This window comes from Parasteatoda tepidariorum, chromosome 2 (genome assembly GCF_982258835.1).
Source record: "Parasteatoda tepidariorum strain Cologne lab strain chromosome 2, Ptep-v5.0, whole genome shotgun sequence".
Lineage (NCBI taxonomy): Eukaryota > Metazoa > Arthropoda > Arachnida > Araneae > Theridiidae > Parasteatoda > Parasteatoda tepidariorum.
In genome coordinates, this window is record NC_141756.1 from 95,873,410 (window position 1) to 95,898,713 (window position 25,304).

The window sequence follows — 25,304 nt, forward strand, 5'->3', positions numbered from 1 at the left end:
ACTGGATGATTATAAATATAATCTTGGAGCCGTGGTTGCTCAGGGAATAGAGCGTTTGCCAACCGATGAGGTGGCCCGGATTCGAATCCCAGGGATGGCTGGTCGATACGAATTCCGTACCCGGTTTGCACCAACCAGAGGGATGACGTAAATTATCCTCAGTGGTAAACGAATCATGTTTTAATGCCGCAAGGCTAACCCTTGGAGGTTTTCGTTGCTTTCTTCTCCATGTAGTGCAAATGCTGGTTAGTTCCATCGAAATTCCGCTACGAAGCCAAATTTCTCCCAATACTTCATCCAGAAGTTGCCTTGTCTTCTGGATTGGGTTCAAAATTACAAGGCTAGGGAGTAGGACATTAGTAGTCTTAAATCCAAAATTGGGTCAACATTTTAACGACGGTTGTAAAATATAAAATAAAATGTATTCTTGGTAAATAAAGATGAAGCTGCGTGGAAAGTTCGCTGGAGGGCGGTGCGGTAGGCGAAATTTGAATGAAAAGAAAGCCTTGAAGTTTGAACTGCGTCAAGGTAAGTATAAATAATTACTGGGCAACGTAAGTTAGGTCAAGTTATAAGCCAATATTATTTCAAATAAAAACAGATTGAAAATAACTAACTAGTTTGGCTTATTTCTGAACACATGCTAGAGTTTATTCAGGCTTACTATGTGTTAGGGATATCTCTGCCCACAATAGATAGTAATGTTAAGCTGATTTCTGCCTACACAACGAAATTTTGTTCGTCTGATTTCTGGCCGCAATACGGAATAATGTACGGCTCAAATGGACCTCCAATAACACAAAAACTATAGATTCTACTATTTCCTACCAAGTTAATTTAACTGGGGAAATATAGTTAAACATATAACGTTACAGTGATGTTAGTTTCTAATATAAGGAAAATGAGCTTAGAAAGACTAATTTTGGCTTAAATAAGTCCCTAATCTATAATATTAACGGGTAATTATAGTGCATAGTTAAGAAAGTTCAAGAGCGAAGCATAAATTGTAAAAATAAGCCTAACAAAACTCTCTATCTTAGACAGAACGATAAGTGCAAAGTCGAATTCAGGAGAACAAAAATTCAAGAAACTTAAATAATCTAACTTACTAAGAAACAGAAATTGAGTTATCGCTGTGTAGAGAAATTGCTACATATCAAGAAAAAAAACTGAGTAATCTTTTAGATACATATTTTTACCCACGTTAGACTTGTTGTTTGTAAGAAAAACTATTCTTTAAGCTTAAATGATTTAGTAATATTAGTCATGTAGTTACATGGTCTTTGGCAGCTCGATACCTTAATCTAATTATTAATTTGATGACTTTAATTATCAAGTATCTATTATCATTAGGATCATCCTTAGTGATAATAAGAATTATAAAAATATTTTATTTGATTGCGTAATATGGTAAAACATTTTATTCAAGCCGATTGGTTTACCATTCTTTCCAAATTTCGGTCTCCCAACATGCTAACATTTCGAACCAAACTAACTATCTTCTATAATATCTTGCTAAATATGCAAGAAACTTTTGCTGGCACATTTGTGAAATTGCCAATAAGTGTGGAGAATCATATAAAACATTAACTATTTTATATCAAAGACTTAGATAACGCAATTATTTTGATAAATTTATCAAAGGATTATAATATCTTTCACCCAGCATTTTTTTCCAGTCAAAGGTAAATTTATTCAACACCGAGATGAAATTCAATAATGGGGACAGAAACTACTCAAACTATACCATGCAATTTGAGCAGAAATCGAAGGAGTAAAATTTGATGATATGAGCAAAAAGTAGCCGGACAAAACTTTGTCATGGATGCAGAAATCAACCAAACAAAACTATATAATGAAGGCAGAATTCAGCGGAAAAAAACATGAGGGCAGAAATCGGCCAACAAAACTTTGTCAATGGGACAGAAATCAGCACATCACAACTTTGTCATGCGTGTAAAATAAGCCAAACAAAACTTTGTCAGGTGTTCAGAAATCAGTCGAACAAACCTTTATTTTTTTAGTAGAAATCAGCCATTTGTTCGCTCTTCAGCAAAGAAAAATAATTATTTTTATATATCGAACACTTTATTCAATTTAAAATATTAGAAAAGAAGTTAAAATAATAATCTATACATCTATCTATACATCTATACATAATAATAAAAGCGGCTGTGTGTGTGTGTCTGTAATCACAATATATCGCTCCAGAAGCCTCGCCCAGGCACGAAACTCGGCACATAATTGTGTTTTGACATAATGAAGAAGTATTTTTTTTCTTTTTTAAAAATTTGGATTAGTTATTTAGTTATCAGTCATTTTGTAAGTCTATGCTTTTCGTCTGCTTTTTCGTCTTCAAAGAGCCATATTCAAAAAACTATTAAAAAATGCATATACTTTTCCCCACTCTTATAAATGTATGCTAATGCGAACCTTACAATTGAAATATTAATTTTCGACAACTTAAACCAATGATATACGAAGGAATTAATAATTTAATTGTAAAGTTCGCATTAGTTTATATTTATTAAAGTGGAGAAAAGTTTAACTTTTGTATTAAAAATGTGGCAACATATTCGATACGTAAATAGAACGCTTCGCTTTGATATATTTGTCGCTGTTCATAATTGTTATAATAAGTTTTTCTTCTTCTTTCCACGCTCTATTTTTTTTTTTCTTAAGCGAAGACGATAATTTTTGTAGCGATATTGTAGTACTTTGTACAACTAAAAATTCTTTTCACAACACTTTAAAAATATTTACTTTATTTTCTTTATATATACAGTGAACAGTCGGCAAAGAATTCGATTAGGTTGAAAAACATTTTGCTAAAAAGGAACGAATTCCAAAAGAAAAAATAAGCAACTTAAAGAATAAAAATGCTGATGCCAGCCAATTTTTTGAAAGTTAACTTAGAAATAACAAACCAAACGATGTTAAATAACAAACCAAACGATGTTAACAAAATGACGTAGAAAGCGCAACTAGATCAAAATTATACAAGCACAACTAGATCAAATTATAATACCTGAGTGCTTGACGTAACAGATATAGAAATAGAATTTGATACCATAAAAAATTATATAGAAATAGAAATTGATACCATAAAAAATTTATTCGTTTTCGTGTTCTTTTCATGTATTTAGCATTTTAGTTTTTTTTTTCTTAAGCGTTGTAACTATATAATTTCAAACATCCTCAAGAGCTATAACGCATCTGCAGCAGAACTGGATATGAAGACAAAATTGCAGGACAGGAACACTTTAATTGTCCACTAATCTTCAGATTTCCTGCTACGTTTTAAAAAACTTTATTTGTGAAAACCTTCAGCGTGGCGGACAGCTGGCCGCCTTAGGCGGCTAGTACATAATAATAAACGCGGCTGTGTGTGTGTGTGTGTGTGTGTGTGTGTCTGTAATCACAATATATCGCCCCAGAAGCCTCGCCCGGGCACGAAACTCGGCCCATAATTGTGTTTTGACATAATGAAGAAGTATTTTTTTTCTTTTTCAAAAATTTTGATTAGTTATTTAGTTATCAGTCATTTTGTAAGTCTATGCTTTTCGTCTGCTTTTTCGTCTTCAAAGAGCCATATTCAAAAAACTATTAAAAAATGCATATACTTTTCCCCACTCTTATAAATGTATGCTAATGCGAACCTCACAATTGAAATATTAATTTTCGACAACTTAAACCAATAATATACGAAGGAATTAATAATTTAATTGTAAAGTTCGCATTAGTTTTAATTTATTAAAGTGGAGAAAAGTTTAACTTTTGTATTAAAAATGTGGCAACATATTCGATACGTAAATAGAACGCTTCGCTTTGATATATTTGTCGCTGTTCATAATTGTTATAATAAGTTTTTCTTCTTCTTTCCACGCTCTATTTTTTTTTCCTTAAGCGAAGACGATAATTTTTATAGCGATATTGTAGTACTTTGTACAACTAAAAATTCTTTTCACAACACTTTAAAAATATTTACTTTATTTTCTTTATATATACAGAGAACAGTCGGCAAAGAATTCGATTAGGTTGAAAAACATTTCGCTAAAAAGGAACGAATTCCAAAAGAAAAAATAAACAACTTAAAGAATAAAAATGCTGATGCCAGCCAATTTTTTGAAAGTTAACTTAGAAATAACAAACCAAACGATGTTAAATAACAAACCAAACGATGTTAGCAAAATGACGTAGAAAGCGCAACTAGATCAAAATTATACAAGCACAACTAGATCAAATTATAATACCTGAGTGTTTGACGTAACAGATATAGAAATAGAATTTGATACCATAAAAAATTATATAGAAATAAAAATTGATACCATAAAAAATTTATTCGTTTTCGTGTTCTTTTCATGTATTTAGCATTTTAGTTTTTTTTTTTTTAAGCGTTGTAGCTATGTAATTTCAAACATCCTCAAGAGCTATAACACATCTGCAGCAGAACTGGATATGAAGACAAAATTGCTGGACAGGAACACTTTAATTGTCCACTAATCTTTAAAATCTTCTAATCTTTGTCCACTATGTTTTAAAAAACTTTATTTGTGAAAACCTTCAGCGTGGCGGACAGCTGGCCGCCTTAGGCGGCTAGCATAAAATAAAATAAACAAATAAATAAAAATTAACCGAAATTTATCCGTTTATTAGCTATCATTCGCTATTTCCCAAAGGAAAAATAGTTATTTTTATATACCGAACACTTTATTCACGTTAATATATCGAAAAATATATTTAAAAAATTATATAAGAAAAATTGAAAAAATTTGAAAGTCGACCCTCGCAAGGTTTCGAACCCAGGGTCCCAAGACAACAAATCTAACTTGCCCAAAGAGCTACCAACTTCGCCACGCTTCACATGCCAGCCGCACGAATATTTAGCTTAAAACACCTCTTCCCGGTTAGTCAACAAAACATATTTTGGGTCATTGTGGGCCCACTAAATGGTCCATAAAAAATTCCTTTGGCACAATTGTTCGTTATAATGAACTCTAAGTTCGGGCCGAGTTTGAAGTTTGAAGGTTAATATTATAGGGAGTAACGGGGTGTGATGTGTGCGTTCCTCCTGATACGACTTTCGTCCCTTTTTAAGCCATTATTTGCTCTTCAACAAAGAAATCTAATTCTTTTTATATATAGAACACTTTATTCTTTTCAGAATACTGAAAAAGAAGTTTAAAAAATAATATAATATAGAATAAAGATATAAATAAGAATAATCCGAAATTTATCAGTTTGTTATCTACTATTCGCTATTTCCTAAACAAAAAATAGTTATTTTTTTATACGGAACACTTTATTCACGTAAAAATATCGAAAAATATATTTAAAAAATAAAATGAAATGAATAAAAAAAATTAGAAAGTCCACCCTTGCAGGGTTTCGAACCCCGAAACTCCGGGACAACAAATCTAACTTACCCAAAGCGCTATCAACTTCGCCACGCTTCACATGCCAGCTCCACGAATATTTAGCTTAAAACACTTCGTCCCGGTTTGTCAACAAAACATATTTTGGGTCATTGAGGGCCCACTAATTGGTCTATAAAAAATTCCTTTGGTGCAATTGTTCGTTACATTAAACTCTAATTTCGGGCAAAGATTGAAATTTATAGGTTAATATTATAGGGAGTTACGGGGTGTGATGTGTGCGTGCCTCCTGATACGACTTTTGTCCCCTTATAAGCCATTATTTGCGCTTTAACAAAGAAAAATAATTCTTTTTTTATATAGAAAACTTTATTCAATTTAAAATATTGAAAAAGAAGTTAAAAAAAATAATTTAAAATAAAATAAATAAATAAAAATTATCCGAAATTTATCCGTTTATTAGCTATCATTTGCTATTTCCCAAAAAAAATAGTTATTTTTATATACCGAACACTTTATTCCCGTTAAAATATCAAAAAATATATTATAAAAGTTATATAAAAAAAAAATTGAAAGTCGACCCGTCGCATGGTTTCGAACCCAGGGTCCCCGGACAACAAATCTAACTTGCCCAAAGCGCTACAAACTTCGCCACGCTTCACATGCCAGCCCCACGAATATTTAGCTTAAAACACCTCCTCCCGGTTAGTCAACAAAACATATTTTCGGTCATTGTGGGCCCACTAATTGGTCTATAAAAAATTCCTTTGGTATAATTGCTAGTTATATTAAACTCTAAGTTCGGGCCGAGTTTAAAGTTTATGGGTTAATATTATAGGGAGTTACGGGGTGTCATGTGTGCGTGTCTCCTGATACGACTTTTGTCCCTTTTTCAGCCATCATTCGCTCTTTAGCAAAGAAAAATAATTCCTTTTATATATTTAAAATATTGCTCATTATTTTATTCAATTTAAAATATTGAAAAAGAAGTTAAAAAGTAAAATAAAATAAAATAAATTAATAAAAATTATCCGAAATTTATCTGTTTATTAGCTACTATTCACTATTTTCCAAAGAAAAAATAGTTATTTTTCTATACAGAACACATTATTCAAGTTAAAATATTGAAAAATATAATAAATGGCTGATTAGGCTGATTCAAAGACTTGTCATGTGGGTAGAAAACAGCCGGACAAACCTTTGTCACGGGGGTAGAAATCAGCCGTAGTAAACTTTGTCAAGTGGGAAGAAACCAACTAGACGAAACTTTGTCATGTGGGCGGGAATCAGCCAGAAAAAACTTTGTCTTTTGGCCATAAATCAGGGCGACAAAAATTAGTCATTGGGGCTTAAATCGGCCGAACAAAACTTTGTCATGTGAGAAGATATCAGCTTCACAAAACTTTATAGATTAATTTATTATTCTAGATAAAACGCTCTTTTCACACTTTTAAATTCGCATTCTGTCGTTTAATCTATTTTCAGCTCCAAATGATGCGTTAATTAACATTTTTGACTTTTCCCCCTTTTATGGAATAGTGAGAAAGATTTTTCCTCGACCTACTTAATAGACCAATTATAATTATTAAGATTTCCCTTATTCCATAAAACTAAACCTTTTTTCAGATTTCAAGATTTTCCCTAAATTTTATTGAGGAGCACTTCAATTTTGTGTATTTGATATTCATTTTCAATTTATGATGGATAAATAAAATTAATTTACCTTTTTCAAAATCCTGTGCCTGTTTGTCCTACCCGCACGATTGTCACCTTATAAATGCTTAAGGTACTTAGTAATTACCCCGCCACATTACATATAAAATAATTTTTTAAGCTCTTATCTGAATTGAAGTCTTAAAAGTAATCAATTTGATTGACCCAATCTTGCGTTCTTCTTTAATGATTCATTTAGAATTTTTAGCAATATTTTAGACATTTATAATGATTTGAAAAAAAAGAAACGGGTATATTTTATTTATTTTTTATTTTTGATATGGATTCGAAGGGCTTATCATCGATCGATCATAGAGCTTACGATCATCGTTTAAGTCACAAAAAGTGATCAGTTTGATCTAATCTTGCGTTCTTCTTAAATGATTCATCGGGTGATATAGCAATATTTTAGAGATGAATAATGCAAATAATTGTCATGTGGCCAAATGAAAAAGGGTATATTTTAATTCATTTTAATTTTTCAATTTTTGATATGAATTCTAAGGACTTGCAACAGGCGGTGATTACGATAGTCATGTAAGTCGCATATTTAGGTCTAAAAACTTTTATATGTCGCATATTTTAGCCGAAATATAGGAAAAATGAATTATGATGGCAAAAATAACTTGGACACATGCAATACAAAATTTCAAATTTCATTAAAATCTTACAAACTTAAAAAAAAATAAAAAAAATTCAAATGAACTTAAAAACACCTCTACTAGTAATAGGTTTCAAAACTACAAGTTCTTACGAACTTAAGCTCGAAACTTAGTCTCTAAGATGGATTAACGGATATTGGATTTAGATAAGGGAATAAAAAGGCAACAAAAATTTTTCTCAACGCGGAATTTAGGAAAAAAACTTCTCACAGCATTAAGTGACTTTAACTGTGTGTCCTGTAACACAATCCTGTTGGAAGATCAAGTTTTTGTTTAAAAGAAAACAGAATATACGATTTGTCGAAAAGACTAATTAACGCAAACCTCGAAATGAATTTTAACACTAAAAGAAAAAAAAATTTCCTTCGTTGCCCCATAACAACATTAATTAAATTTGACGCTTCATTTTATAACTCTGTGAACTATAACTCTGTGAAGATTTATTACGCTGTGGAATATAAAAGTGGTAATACCTTTTTATTTTAATTTAATTATGAAAAACTAGAAATTAAGGAAAAAAAAAACAGAATTGTTTTGTGTTTTTTTTTTTTTAGCAAACAACCGAACACTGAAATAAGTGCTGTATTTTAGCTATAAGGGAGAACAAAGAAATTTGGGAACAGTAACTTAAGCTTTCTTTGTTATTCTATATCTTTTGAACCTGACATTTTGGAGAAATTATAAATTAGTACATTATTTTTAAGATTAATTCATGAAATGTCAATTCATTGTATGCTTACTTATTCAATATGCAAATAAAAAGACACTTATTATTTTTGTTTGTCTATTTTTATTTTCTGTGATATTCAATTTACATATTTTTAACTATTGTATCATAACAATGTTCTGAATTGAATTGCACATTTCGAAAAATTGTAAGACTTTCACAGCAATTATATCTTTTATGACGTCAATTTTTTTTCTGCCATGTTCAATTACTGTTCTTAAAGTTCTGCAACAATACATTAAAGTAAATTAGAAATTTTTGCAGATATAAAACTTTCACAACGATGTCAGCTTCTGTGAAGTCTAATTATTTTTCTGTGATACAAAACTTTCACTTTAACTTCTGTGACGTTCTGTTTTGTTTCTGTGATGGTCAAATTACAGCTCTTAGATTTTCAGTCGAACATATTATTAAATTAAGTTGTATTGATTGGCAGATATAAGGCTTTTACAAAGATGTTATCTTTTAAAATGCCCTTTTTTTTCCTTCTTTTTTTTTTTTTTTTTTTTTTTTTTTTTTTTTTTTTTTTTTTTTGAATTTTTATTTTACAAACAACAATGCACCATTCAAATTTGCAAATTTCGATAGAAATATGGTGCAAACTTTTTCTCAGATACTCGGAGACGATATGTTCAAAATTTAATTTTTTTTGAACAACCTGCTAAGCACTCTTGACAGGAAAGCGAAACAGCCTTTCTTTTTAATTTTGTTTCCAGCTTTTTCATCGCTTTCGCTGTCTTCTATGGCCATGTAATCCTCTTCATCACTTCCAGCTCTTAAGTAAGACTCACAAGAGTCATATCTCCAATATCTAAAATTTAAAGAGAATATTCTCGCATTACTATGAAGCTCAAGACTGTATTTCTTGTTAAATAAAATTATCGTTTATATGCAAAATTTTGTAGAGAATAAATTGTGTTTAATTTTGGGTATAATTTCGAGCTCACTGGTTTTCTAATAATACAATCTATTTTTTACTTGTTATTAGAATACTATTTTTTATGGAAAGTAAATTTTGTTTAAATTCAGCTCTCCCAGATGGTTCACAACAAGACAATGTTTTTTTTTCATGAGCTTGTTGTAAAATTACAAAAAATGGTGGAAAGTAAATTGTCTTAAATTTCAGATAAGATGTTTTAAACATAAAACAGTGTTTTTGTTACGCAATCTTGTTTCAAAAATACTAAATTTTGTAGTTACTAATTTGAGTTTAATTTTAGTTGAATTTTACTACGTACTAGTTTTGCATCTTGTTTTTTAAGTTTATATCTGATTAAAAGAAGTTTGATTATTGGAAATTATATGGATTAAAAATTTTAATCTGAATTTTGATTTCTCTTAATATATGATTATGAGTCGACATTTTGTTCTTCTTTAAAATCGTACTGTCGTCCCGAATTGGAGATCGTGTTTTAGAGATCGTGTTTTAAAACAGAGATTTAAATTTTTATAATGTTTTCGAATTCGAAAGTCTTGTTTCATGCCATTTTTATGAAGCGTGATTAATGCCTTGTTTTAAGGATGTATACGATAATTCTTATAATTAGAGTTTAAAAGGAAATTTACAAAAAACAGAAGGTTTTTTTAATAAAATATCAGCGCACATATATCTGTGCATCAATTTTCAAATATTGTTCTTACTTTTAAGGCTTCATTTGTTTGCAAATGTTTTTTTTTTTTTAGTTGGAAGGGGAGAAAATTTACGATGCTAACAAGAAATAAATATTACGAAAAAAACTACAACATCTCTCCTTTACAGAAAAAAAAAATTTATTACTTAGCTGTGAATTTTTTTTGTAATAAAAAATACAATGTACAATTTTTTTGTCTCGTGTTCTTAACTTCTCTCGACAAATTAATAAAATTATCTTAATTATTTAGTTTATTGCCCGTGCATAAAACAAACTAATGTCTCAAGAACATATACTTTTTCGAGTCATTTATAGACGTTAAAATTTTAAGTTTTATCAAGATAAGAAAACAGATATTATGCGAATATGAAGTATTACTATATGTAAAAGGAAATGGAAATTTTACATAGAAAGAGAGCAATACATATGTTTTATGACTGAGTCTCTAATTTAAAAAAAAATCCTGAAACAGTTTAAATACCTCCTTTCCGGAATGCCATACTCGATAGAATCCTTGTCATGGACTTTATCCATGCTATACAGTTTTGCAATCATTTTCTCAGTAAAATAACTGGAGTGCACCTTTCCATCACTATCACTAAAAAGAAAATGAATAATGAAATTTAGCATATTTTTTTGGTACATGAACTTGTTATTGAAAATGATGCGTTTTGTTATTGTTCTTAGTTCTTGAAACACAACCAATTGTTTCATGACTTCATTCATGCTTATTGGCAAATTAGATCTTTCTGATTTAATATGTTTTGGCTCTACCCCATGTAAGGGGATCGTTCCTAAGTTTTGCAGTTTTGTTATTATTTTTATTTTTTGAGATAACACAAAGATGGTTTTATAATTTCAAAATTCAAAATGATTTACACCAGTCACTTGTACGTTCCATAATAATGCGCATCGAATAATTATTATGCGTCTTTTTAAGTAAATTTATAATGAATTTTTCTCAACATTGAATCATTTATAAAAATAAAATTTATACGAACGAAAAATATAACGGAAAAGTCAATTTCTTTCAATTTTAATCTTTAAAACAATTTTTTTAAGTAATACGAATAATATTCAAGATATGTAAAAATTAAGTTAACAGTGTAAATAATTTAAAAATTGCCAGGCAATTAAAGAATATACAAAGGAATATACCTCTTAATTTCATCCACCACATCTTCATCATTTATATTATCATCTCCATCAAATTTATAATCCATCTCATTTTTGAACTCCAATATCATTCTCTCTCTAAAAAAGAAAAAAAAAACAATACTCATAGAGTTTTTTTAAGCACTAGCTATAAATTAAGTTATGTAATCTGACGCATAAATGCTGTTTCTCTTAATAAAAATAAACATTCGCTTCATTCAATACATCTGGATTTTTGACTTTCAAAAAAGTAAGAACAAGTAACTGAAAATAAGTTTCGCATGGTTTAGTCAGGAGAGCTGTCTGAAACTTCGACACTTTTGTTGAGTTTTACATTTTGTTAATTTCACTTTTTAAAATAATTTGGGAAACATTATTAAAAATAATAACTTTTTAATATACCTTTCATCAAACTCATCTTCGTCTTCCTTAGACATAACCTCTGCCTCTATCTCAATCATATCCTCATCACTTTCGATGCTAAATGTATAAAAGAAAACAATTCTTTTAATTCAAAAGTTAAAAATAGCTTTTTTTAAGAAAAAAATATTTTTTTAAATCTAATATTTTTGTTGTATGTAAAATTAGTTGAAAATTTTCAAACATGGACTTAGTAACAACAGTTTATAACTTCATTTAATTTAAGCAAACAAAAAATTTGCTGGCTGAGAATTATGATGTTTTGAAATTATGTTTAAAACAATGATTTCATTTTTAGCGAAATTATCACAGGCATCGGTAATTTACATATTCTTCCTGGTAACAGAGCTTTCAGTAAAATTAAAAGTAATATTTATATTGTGCATTATATATGTAAAATATATCTAAAAGTAATATTTATGCATATTTTTAACAATCAAATAGTTGTCCTAAAATATCTATCAAAAAATAATATCCTTCATTTATTGTTTTTTTCTAAAATTAAGATTTTTAATTTATTTTGAAAACGAACCAAAAATTCATCTGGGTCTAATAAAAAGTAGCGTTATATTTTGATATTTTTGACTCAAATTTTTAAGCAGACATGTTGCTAAAATAAAAATAAAAAATGTCTTTTGTGTGTATGAAGGGAACAAAATAAATTAATGGTAATATTTTTCATTGAATTATATTTCCAACTTTTCGTTGTTAGATCACGTGATATCGCGATATTCTTCCCTACAGTTTGTGCCAATGAAACAGGTAGCAAGATAATGCAATTCGTTTTGAAGAAAATGTGATGTTTTTCCATAATAATAAAACATTGTTTATTAAAATAAGCAATTATGAAATTTAAGAACTAAAATGGTTGCCAAAATATTTAAATTAAAATTTGATTTTATCTTTATAGATTATCCCTCTTCAGTTTCAAAGTACAACCACCTGTACTCGGCAGAAAAGGAAGCTGATAAAGAAAACTAGTTTTTTTCTTCATATTGCTAAGTGGCGCATTTTATGCTCGCTTTGGTTCCTAACCCCAAATGCCTTGCTTTGCAATCATCTTAATTTCTCGTACAAACGGTGAATTTTTCGTTAAATATTTCGCTAATGTAAAAGACTGTAATTACACAGAAACAAACTCTTTTTTCATAACAAACTCATTTCATTTCTTTTGCATATTTCCCTCAGAATAAGGTCTCTTAATTCGATTAAGTTTACCGTGAGCCCTGTACTTGAAGCTGAAAATTGTTTTTTAATTGAGTTTTTAGATTCCGTCTGCATTTAGATATTTTGAATTTCAGATTAGCTAGGAATGCATCCTTTTCTGAAATAATGAGAGAAAAAATATAATAAAAGTTAAAATCTGAAATTTTAGAAAATTACTACTTACTCCTCATCGACATCATTCTCATCCACTTCACTTTCCTCATCATAAGCTAAAATATTGGTTGAAATAAAAATTGAATAAATATTATTTAAAAATAAATTAAATCAATCATTTAAAACAAATATTTCGTTCCAAAATTTTAAAGATATTTTAATTTTATTGGAAAATAAAGTTTTGATACATCGCTAAACTAAATTTCGTTTTCTGCTATTTATATATTCAAACTTGTTTAAATAAATGCGGAATTTTCAAGGCATATTAATGCAGCTCTATCACCAACAAGCGAAATTTTTTAGTCTTCATTGTAGCAAATGATACTGACATCATTTTTTTAAGTTACACATAAGTTGTTTAAAAAAGGTTTCTATTTAAACGAATCTTACAATACTTATTTGAGTGTTGTCGTATCTTTGCAAAAGACTTTATTCTGTTACAGCATCTTTTATTTTTCTCCCCAAAAACAATAAAATAGTATTTATATCTTTGCAAAAATGTCTACAGAAGGTAACATTAAAAGGACATTATGGTAGACAAGACATAACCAACATCTTTTGGGAAAAGGGACGCTTCTAAATTATTTAAGATAGTAAAAGAAATTTTTTTTAAAAAATGGAAAGAAGTACGCTATTCATAGACCGGTTATTGGAGTTCTACGGATCCTTTCTTTTTTACGAATGACTTCGTAGATGGTATTTGAAAAAAACAGTACTACGTAATAAACAAAAGTTTGAAACTTATTTTTTGTTAGTAAGAACAATTTGAGGGGTTTACTTAAGTATTTAGTTAAGTTCAGTTAAGTAATTAAAAATCAAAGCATAGCTTGAAACATTTAATTCTAAATAATTTAATGAATAGTCAGTACTTGGTGTGGCTTTTAAATTTGTGATTCAACAACTATGCTAGGATCGGTTCTTCAAGATGTTTATAAATTTTGCATTTAAGTGAATAACTTAATGTTAAACAATATTATGATTTTATTATGCTCATAAGAAAAACTCAAGCTGCTCTTCTTTCTGTCTCTATTAAAATCACGGCAAAATAATGAATAAGACTTTTAAAGATGCAAAATTTCCTAAAGATGGCATTTTTTTCCCTAAAAGTTAATTTTCCAATAAGTCTTTCAATAAGTTGTGTAAGAAATATTTTTAGGATATACTGTTGGAAAGTAACACTTGGTTGCTAATAAGACTTATTTCAAACGTTGTTAGAGCTGATTTTATGGATTGTGACAAATGGATCCTAAGAATTTCGTCGAAGTTTGTTGAGATTATTTCTTTACTAGAACCATTCTTCTTTTTCTTCTTTTTTCAATTTCTCAATTAGTCGTAACATTCCTCTGTTAAAAATCCAAAGTGCCAGTTTTTGGCGCAGCTGCCGCACTTTGGCTATCACATAAGAAACTATGAAAGAGTTTTAATATGTTCTGCCAGATTAGTTTTATTTGGTTACGAAAGAAATTTATTTCGAACCTTGTTTAAACTTATTACAGAATAATTAGTTAAGAAATCTTGTTCTGTTGTACAAATATTAAGAGCAACTTTGCGTATTTCACCTAAAGTAGTGGTTGGCTCTACTGTGTCATTTCTCAAAGACTAGTTATTTTTACATAGGGTAACATGATAGTAAAAAAAAAATTTGGGATTTAATTAAAAAATTATATTATTTTGCTGATTACGTTAGCACTTGTTGTAAATAGGGCAAAATTTTTCTAAAGCATAAGATGTTCCGTATATTGTTAGTAAATGTTTTTAACTGTCATAATAAACCAATGGTTGGGCGAATTCAATTCTATCTTTGATACTACTGCAAGATTTTAAGTTTTGGGATTAATACTGTCTTGTTTTATCTAATAGTTTCTTTCTGTGGGATTTTCCATTCCTTTCCTGTTTATAAATTGACTAACATTACCGATTTGGCAAAGTTGTACTATAGCAGTAGTGCCAATAAACTTACCAAAATAATACCTGCCTATAAATTGTCAAAATTTTATCATCCTTTATATAGTTCTTTACAGACAATTTTTTATTTATTAAACTTATAATTTATTTAAATAAGGTGAAAAAATGCAGTATGATATAAAATATTATTTTAAATTACAAACCTACGTAAAATTAAAAAAGTATAAACTTTCTTGAAACGTTTAATCAATTTTATGAAAATACGAAATTTATATTTTGTTTATATTTTTGCATGTCTCTAAAAGCATTTCATTAATTGATTAAATACTGTAGTGGATCAGAGAATTTTCATTTAACTATCCTTTAAGTGCAATGCTCTATCAAAATGAATATTGATCTTTTATACTACTGCAAGACTTTAAATTTTGGGATAAAACTCGATTTTAATAATATCTTGTTTTATCTAATAGTTTCTTTTGGGGGGATTTTATATTCCTTTCCAGTTTTTAAGTTGACTAACATCACCGATTTGGTTAAAGTGTACTAAAGCAGCAGTGCCAATAAACTTACCAAAATAATACCTGCCAATAAATTGTCAAAATTTTATCATCCTTTATATAGTTCTTTACAGACAATTTTTTATTTATTAAACTTATAATTTATTTAAATAAGGTGAAAAAATGCAGTATGATATAAAATATTATTTTAAATTACAAACCTACGTAAAATTAAAAAAGTATAAACTTTCTTGAAACGTTTAATCAATTTTATGAAAATACGAAATTTATATTTTGTTTATGTTTTTGCATGACTCTAAAAACATTTTATTAATTGATTGAATACCGTAGTGAATCAGAGAATTTTTATTGGACTATCCTTTAACTTCAAAGCTTATCAAAATGAATATTGAAGGGTCTCTTAAAATCTATAAGAAAATTATAATTTACAAAATCAAAACTTTTTTTCTTATATTTATTAAAAATTCCAAAGAAACATTTATGCTGTACACAAGTTTTAGATATTCCTTAACTGTTCTAGTCAGGTATCCATAAATATTTAAAATTACGAAAATATGAAAAATATGATTTTTATACATACGATAAGGTCTTGGATATTTCTCCCGTTCCTTCTCCCAATTATTCAAGAGAGCAAATATATAATATTCACTCATAATTTCAATAAGCGCCTTTTTGAATTTTTACTCAAAAAGTAAGTAGTTCACTTGAGAAATCTCAAACAAGAATGAGAAATGAATTCTTTTTTATACCTTTGTTGACGGATTTAAAAGATTTTTTGTCAACAATGTTTAAAATCAAACTCATTGTTCAAACAATGTCAAAAATGCAGTTTTTCATCATTTTCTGTAACAGTTTATTAAGCTTAAGTATTGTTGTAAATATTTTTAGATTATGTTCATTGTTTAGTGCAAAAAATAATAATAATAGTTTAATGTTTCAAAATATTTTTAAGTTATTTCACTTTTTACACAATACCCTTCATTTTAAAAATAGCAGTGGCGTCATTTTATTTTATTTTATGATCGCGGTTGAACAGTCGACCCAATTTTTGGGTTTACGACTACTAATGTTCAACGCCGTAGCCTTGCAATTTTGAACCAATTCAGAAGACAAGGAAACTCCTGGATTGGTACCCCCAGAGGTATTGATTTGTTATGGGAACATGGAGGAAAGTAAAGACCGCAAAATATATCATAGTAAATGATATTTCATCAAAACTGAACGAAAATTATCACCAAACCAAGGGGGTGCCCAATTCTACACCACTCGAGTAGATAATATGAATCTTCTTATGATTAAGGGCATAATTCTTAAGATTTGCCATATGTTAAACGTCAGGGGTCATTTTAAGAGAAATGTGTAATTCCTAACGCCTTAGTCTTAAATTATTTTATTCCATAAAAGGACAAAATAATTTAATTTTCAAAAATGGACTATTCAAGTCCTACCGAAATTTTTCGATGTTTTCCATTGATGAACTAACATAATCTTGATGTTAACCATCTATAATTCCATCATGAATCATCATATTTTTGATGGTAATAGTAACCTTCAAGTCCTACCGAAATTTTTCGATGTTTTCCATTGATGGACTAACATAATCTTGATGTTAACCATCTATAATTCCATCATGAATCATCATATTTTTGATGGTCATAGTAACCTTCAAGTCCTACCGAAATTTTTCGATGTTTTCCATTGATGGACTAACATAATCTTGATGTTAACCATCTATAATTCCATCATGAATCATCATATTTTTGATGGTAATAGTAACCTTCAAGTCCTACCGAAATTTTTCGATGTTTTCCATTGATGGACTAACATAGTCTTGATGTTAACCATCTATAATTCCATCATGAATCATCATATTTTTGATGGTAATAGTAACCTTCAAGTCCTACCGAAATTTTTCGATGTTTTCCATTGATGGACTAACATAATCTTGATGTTAACCATCTATAATTCCATCATGAATCATCATATTTTTGATGGTAATAGTAACCTTCAAGTCCTACCGAAATTTTTCGATGTTTTCCATTGATGGACTAACATAATCTTGATGTTAACCATCTATAATTCCATCATGAATCATCATATTTTTGATGGTAATAGTAACCTTCAAGTCCTACCGAAATTTTTCGATGTTTTCCATTGATGGACTAACATAATCTTGATGTTAACCATCTATAATTCCATCATGAATCATCATATTTTTGATGGTAATAGTAACCTTCAAGTCCTACCGAAATTTTTCGATGTTTTCCATTGATGGACTAACATAATCTTGATGTTAACCATCTATAATTCCATCATGAATCATCATATTTTTGATGGTAATAGTAACCTTCAAGTCCTACCGAAATTTTTCGATGTTTTCCATTGATGGACTAACATAATCTTGATGTTAACCATCTATAATTCCATCATGAATCATCATATTTTTGATGGTAATAGTAACCTTCAAGTCCTACCGAAATTTTTCGATGTTTTCCATTGATGGACTAACATAATCTTGATGTTAACCATCTATAATTCCATCATGAATCATCATATTTTTGATGGTAATAGTAACCTTCAAGTCCTACCGAAATTTTTCGATGTTTTCCATTGATGGACTAACATAATCTTGATGTTAACCATCTATAATTCCATCATGAATCATCATATTTTTGATGGTAATAGTAACCTTCAAGTCCTACCGAAATTTTTCGATGTTTTCCATTGATGGACTAACATAATCTTGATGTTAACCATCTATAATTCCATCATGAATCATCATATTTTTGATGGTAATAGTAACCTTCAAGTCCTACCGAAATTTTTCGATGTTTTCCATTGATGGACTAACATAATCTTGATGTCAACCATCTATAATTCCATCATGAATCTTCATATTTTTGATGGTAATAGTAACCTTCAAGTCCTACCGAAATTTTTCGATGTTTTCCATTGATGGACTAACATAATCTTGATGTTAACCATCTATAATTCCATCATGAATCATCATATTTTTGATGGTAATAGTAACCTTCAAGTCCTACCGAAATTTTTCGATGTTTTCCATTGATGGACTAACATAATCTTGATGTTAACCATCCATAATTCCATCATGAATCATCATATTTTTGATGGTAATAGTAACCTTCAAGTCCTACCGAAATTTTTCGATGTTTTCCATTGATGGACTAACATAATCTTGATGTTAACCATCTATAATTCCATCATGAATCATCATATTTTTGATGGTAATGGTAACCTTCAAGTCCTACCGAAATTTTTCGATGTTTTCCATTGATGGACTAACATAATCTTGATGTTAACCATCTATAATTCCATCATGAATCATCATATTTTTGATGGTAATAGTAACCTTCAAGTCCTACCGAAATTTTTCGATGTTTTCCATTGATGGACTAACATAATCTTGATGTTAACCATCTATAATTCCATCATGAATCATCATATTTTTGATGGTAATAGTAACCTTCAAGTCCAACCGAAATTTTTCGATGTTTTCCATTGATGGACTAACATAATCTTGATGTTAACCATCTATAATTCCATCATGAATCATCATATTTTTGATGGTAATAGTAACCTTCAAGTCCTACCGAAATTTTTCGATGTTTTCCATTGATGGACTAACATAATCTTGATGTTAACCATCTATAATTCCATCATGAATCATCATATTTTTGATGGTAATAGTAACCTTCAAGTCCTACCGAAATTTTTCGATGTTTTCCATTGATGGACTAACATAATCTTGATGTTAACCATCTATAATTCCATCATAAATCATCATATTTTTGATGGTAATAGTAACCTTCAAGTCCTACCGAAATTTTTCGATGTTTTCCATTGATGGACTAACATAATCTTGATGTTAACCATCTATAATTCCATCATGAATCATCATATTTTTGATGGTAATAGTAACCTTCAAGTCCTACCGAAATTTTTCGATGTTTTCCATTGATGGACTAACATAATCTTGATGTTAACCATCTATAATTCCATCATGAATCATCATATTTTTGATGGTAATAGTAACCTTCAAGTCCTACCGAAATTTTTCGATGTTTTCCATTGATGGACTAACATAATCTTGATGTTAACCATCTATAATTCCATCATGAATCATCATATTTTTGATGGTCATAGTAACCTTCAAGTCCTACCGAAATTTTTCGATGTTTTCCATTGATGGACTAACATAATCTTGATGTTAACCATCTATAATTCCATCATGAATCATCATATTTTTGATGGTAATAGTAACCTTCAAGTCCTACCGAAATTTTTCGATGTTTTCCATTGATGGACTAACATAATCTTGATGTTAACCATCTATAATTCCATCATGAATCATCATATTTTTGATGGTAATAGTAACCTTCAAGTCCTACCGAAATTTTTCGATGTTTTCCATTGATGGACTAACATAATCTTGATGTTAACCATCTATAATTCCATCATGAATCATCATATTTTTGATGGTAATAGTAACCTTCAAGTCCTACCGAAATTTTTCGATGTTTTCCATTGATGGACTAACATAATCTTGATGTTAACCATCTATAATTCCATCATGAATCATCATATTTTTGATGGTAATAGTAACCTTCAAGTCCTACCGAAATTTTTCGATGTTTTCCATTGATGGACTAACATAATCTTGATGTTAACCATCTATAATTCCATCATGAATCATCATATTTTTGATGGTAATAGTAACCTTCAAGTCCTACCGAAATTTTTCGATGTTTTCCATTGATGGACTAACATAATCTTGATGTTAACCATCTATAATTCCATCATGAATCATCATATTTTTGATGGTAATAGTAACCTTCAAGTCCTACCGAAATTTTTCGATGTTTTCCATTGATGGACTAACATAATCTTGATGTTAACCATCTATAATTCCATCATGAATCATCATATTTTTGATGGTAATAGTAACCTTCAAGTCCTACCGAAATTTTTCGATGTTTTCCATTGATGGACTAACATAATCTTGATGTTAACCATCTATAATTCCATCATGAATCATCATATTTTTGATGGTAATAGTAACCTTCAAGTCCTACCGAAATTTTTCGATGTTTTCCATTGATGGACTAACATAATCTTGATGTTAACCATCTATAATTCCATCATGAATCATCATATTTTTGATGGTAATAGTAACCTTCAAGTCCTACCGAAATTTTTCGATGTTTTCCATTGATGGACTAACATAATCTTGATGTTAACCATCTATAATTCCATCATGAATCATCATATTTTTGATGGTAATAGTAACCTTCAAGTCCTACCGAAATTTTTCGATGTTTTCCATTGATGGACTAACATGATCTTGATGTTAACCATCTATAATTCCATCATGAATCATCATATTTTTGATGGTAATAGTAACCTTCAAGTCCTACCGAAATTTTTCGATGTTTTCCATTGATGGACTAACATAATCTTGATGTTAACCATCTATAATTCCATCATGAATCATCATATTTTTGATGGTAATAGTAACCTTCAAGTCCTACCGAAATTTTTCGATGTTTTCCATTGATGGACTAACATAATCTTGATGTTAACCATCTATAATTCCATCATGAATCATCATATTTTTGATGGTAATAGTAACCCTCAAGTCCTACCGAAATTTTTCGATGTTTTCCATTGATGGACTAACAAAATCTTGATGCTAACCATCTATAGTTCCATCATGAATCATCATATTTTTGATGATAATAGTAACCTTCAAGTCCTACCGAAATTTTTCGATGTTTTCCATTGATGAACTAACATAATCTTGATGTTAACCATCTATAATTCCATCATGAATCATCATATTTTTGATGGTAATAGTAACCTTCAAGTCCTACCGAAATTTTTCGATGTTTTCCATTGATGAACTAACAAAATCTAGATGTTAATCATCTATAATTCCATCATGAATCATCATATTTTTGATGGTAATAGTAACCTTCAAGTCCTACCGAAATTTTTCGATGTTTTCCATTGATGGACTAACATAATCTTGATGTTAACCATCTATAATTCCATCATGAATCATCATATTTTTGATGGTAATAGTAACCTTCAAGTCCTACCGAAATTTTTCGATGTTTTCCATTGATGGACTAACATAATCTTGATGTTAACCATCTATAATTCCATCATGAATCATCATATTTTTTATGGTAATAGTAACCTTCAAGTCCTACCGAAATTTTTCGATGTTTTCCATTGATGGACTAACATAATCTTGATGTTAACCATCTATAATTCCATCATGAATCATCATATTTTTGATGGTAATAGTAACCTTCAAGTCCTACCGAAATTTTTCGATGTTTTCCATTGATGGACTAACATAATCTTGATGTTAACCATCTATAATTCCATCATGAATCATCATATTTTTGATGGTAATAGTAACCTTCAAGTCCTACCGAAATTTTTCGATGTTTTCCATTGATGGACTAACATAATCTTGATGTTAACCATCTATAATTCCATCATGAATCATCATATTTTTGATGGTAATAGTAACCTTCAAGTCCTACCGAAATTTTTCGATGTTTTCCATTGATGGACTAACATAATCTTGATGTTAACCATCTATAATTCCATCATGAATCATCATATTTTTGATGGTAATAGTAACCTTCAAGTCCTACCGAAATTTTTCGATGTTTTCCATTGATGGACTAACATAATCTTGATGTTAACCATCTATAATTCCATCATGAATCATCATATTTTTGATGGTAATAGTAACCTTCAAGTCCTACCGAAATTTTTCGATGTTTTCCATTGATGGACTAACATAATTTTGATGTTAACCATCTATAATTCCATCATGAATCATCATATTTTTGATGGTAATAGTAACCTTCAAGTCCTACCGAAATTTTTCGATGTTTTCCATTGATGGACTAACATAATCTTGATGTTAACCATCTATAATTCCATCATGAATCATCATATTTTTGATGGTAATAGTAACATTCAAGTCCTACCGAAATTTTTCGATGTTTTCCATTGGTGGACTAACATAATCTTGATGTTAACCATCTATAATTCCATCATGAATCATCATATTTTTGATGGTAATAGTAACCTTCAAGTCCTACCGAAATTTTTCGATGTTTTCCATTGATGGACTAACATAATCTTGATGTTAACCATCTATAATTCCATCATGAATCATCATATTTTTGATGGTAATAGTAACCTTCAAGTCCTACCGAAATTTTTCGATGTTTTCCATTGATGGACTAACATAATCTTGATGTTAACCATCTATAATTCCATCATGAATCATCATATTTTTGATGGTAATAGTAACCTTCAAGTCCTACCGAAATTTTTCGATGTTTTCCATTGATGGACTAACATAATCTTGATGTTAACCATCTATAATTCCATCATGAATCATCATATTTTTGATGGTAATAGTAACCCTCAAGTCCTACCGAAATTTTTCGATGTTTTCCATTGATGGACTAACAAAATCTTGATGCTAACCATCTATAGTTCCATCATGAATCATCATATTTTTGATGATAATAGTAACCTTCAAGTCCTACCGAAATTTTTCGATGTTTTCCATTGATGAACTAACATAATCTTGATGTTAACCATCTATAATTCCATCATGAATCATCATATTTTTGATGGTAATAGTAACCTTCAAGTCCTACCGAAATTTTTCGATGTTTTCCATTGATGAACTAACAAAATCTAGATGTTAATCATCTATAATTCCATCATGAATCATCATATTTTTGATGGTAATAGTAACCTTCAAGTCCTACCGAAATTTTTCGATGTTTTCCATTGATGGACTAACATAATCTTGATGTTAACCATCTATAATTCCATCATGAATCATCATATTTTTGATGGTAATAGTAACCCTCAAGTCCTACCGAAATTTTTCGATGTTTTCCATTGATGGACTAACAAAATCTTGATGCTAACCATCTATAGTTCCATCATGAATCATCATATTTTTGATGGTAATAGTAACCTTCAAGTCCTACCGAAATTTTTCGATGTTTTCCATTGATGGACTAACATAATCTTGATGTTAACCATCTATAATTCCATCATGAATCATCATATTTTTGATGGTAATAGTAACCTTCAAGTCCTACCGAAATTTTTCGATGTTTTCCATTGATGGACTAACATAATCTTGATGTTAACCATCTATAATTCCATCATGAATCATCATATTTTTGATGGTAATAGTAACCCTCAAGTCCTACCGAAATTTTTCGATGTTTTCCATTGATGGACTAACAAAATCTTGATGCTAACCATCTATAGTTCCATCATGAATCATCATATTTTTGATGATAATAGTAACCTTCAAGTCCTACCGAAATTTTTCGATGTTTTCCATTGATGAACTAACATAATCTTGATGTTAACCATCTATAATTCCATCATGAATCATCATATTTTTGATGGTAATAGTAACCTTCAAGTCCTACCGAAATTTTTCGATGTTTTCCATTGATGAACTAACAAAATCTAGATGTTAATCATCTATAATTCCATCATGAATCATCATATTTTTGATGGTAATAGTAACCTTCAAGTCCTACCGAAATTTTTCGATGTTTTCCATTGATGGACTAACATAATCTTGATGTTAACCATCTATAATTCCATCATGAATCATCATATTTTTGATGGTAATAGTAACCCTCAAGTCCTACCGAAATTTTTCGATGTTTTCCATTGATGGACTAACAAAATCTTGATGCTAACCATCTATAGTTCCATCATGAATCATCATATTTTTGATGGTAATAGTAACCATCACCCCATGTAGGAATTCCGACTGATTTATGATGGTCCGACGTAAGAATAGCAATTCGTTTTGATTGTTTGTTCATGTTAAACCATCAGAAATTTCCTCCACAGTTCCATCAAAGAGATAATTAATTGTTTCGTCATCAGCATAGATGCAAGGATGTCGAGAAATTAAAAATATTTTCCAAAATGCGCGTGGGACATCTTGCAGAAAATCAAAAAGTGCCATCAAAGAACTTATGAATGATTTGGAAGAATGATATCCTACAGTGAAGGAAAAAGTGTTAAGTTTATTCAGTCGCGTAAGTACTTTTATAACTTTATACGCAATATAAATGTAAGCCATCACGTAGCTTCAAAAAGGAAAGCAGATGAAAAGATGGATAAATTCAAAGAATATAAAACCTGTATAAGAAAACTTCAATTCAGTTTATTAAACAAACTGAAGACTCGTCAAATAGTTATGCTTACAACAAGCATTATTCATGTTGGCAGTATCGACGACCCATATTAAAATCTCTTCGAAGCAAAAAGAAAGCGACTTGGGTTTAAAAAAATTGTAAAATACATTAAATTGTATAAATAACATTTTGATGAAGACTTCAATCGCAATTTAATCATAAATTTAAAATAATAAAATGAAAGGATAAATTTTGATGTGAAAACTCAATCTTTTACTTCTATACTTGCCCAATCTTTAATATTTCTTTTATTTTTATATTAGAGGAAAATAAAACGCCAATATTTCAAATGGACTCTATGGCTATGAAGTATTTAGAACAGAAGAGGTACTCAGAGTGGAAAAATTTAAGTGACAAAATTGTTCATGAGTGTCATGTTCTAGATTGTATTAGTATTTCATTAAAAGTATTATTATGGGGCCGTTCAAAAAGTACGTACATCCCGAAGGGGGGGAGGGGATTTGCTATTTTGTACGGTTTTGTATGATGGGGAGGGGGGAGGTATTATACAAAGTA

General features: G+C 29.5%; 1 long non-coding RNA gene across 1 annotated transcript; it reads right to left on the bottom strand.

The window, feature by feature from the left end:
• Positions 1–8,967: 8,967 nt before the first annotated feature.
• On the bottom strand, positions 8,968–10,702 carry LOC147815928 (uncharacterized). Its single transcript, XR_015430899.1, has 2 exons — positions 10,590–10,702; positions 8,968–9,288 (listed from the first exon to the last, which is right to left on the bottom strand). It is a non-coding gene; the product is annotated as an uncharacterized LOC147815928 (long non-coding RNA).
• Between the last annotated feature and the right edge of the window lie 14,602 nt (positions 10,703–25,304).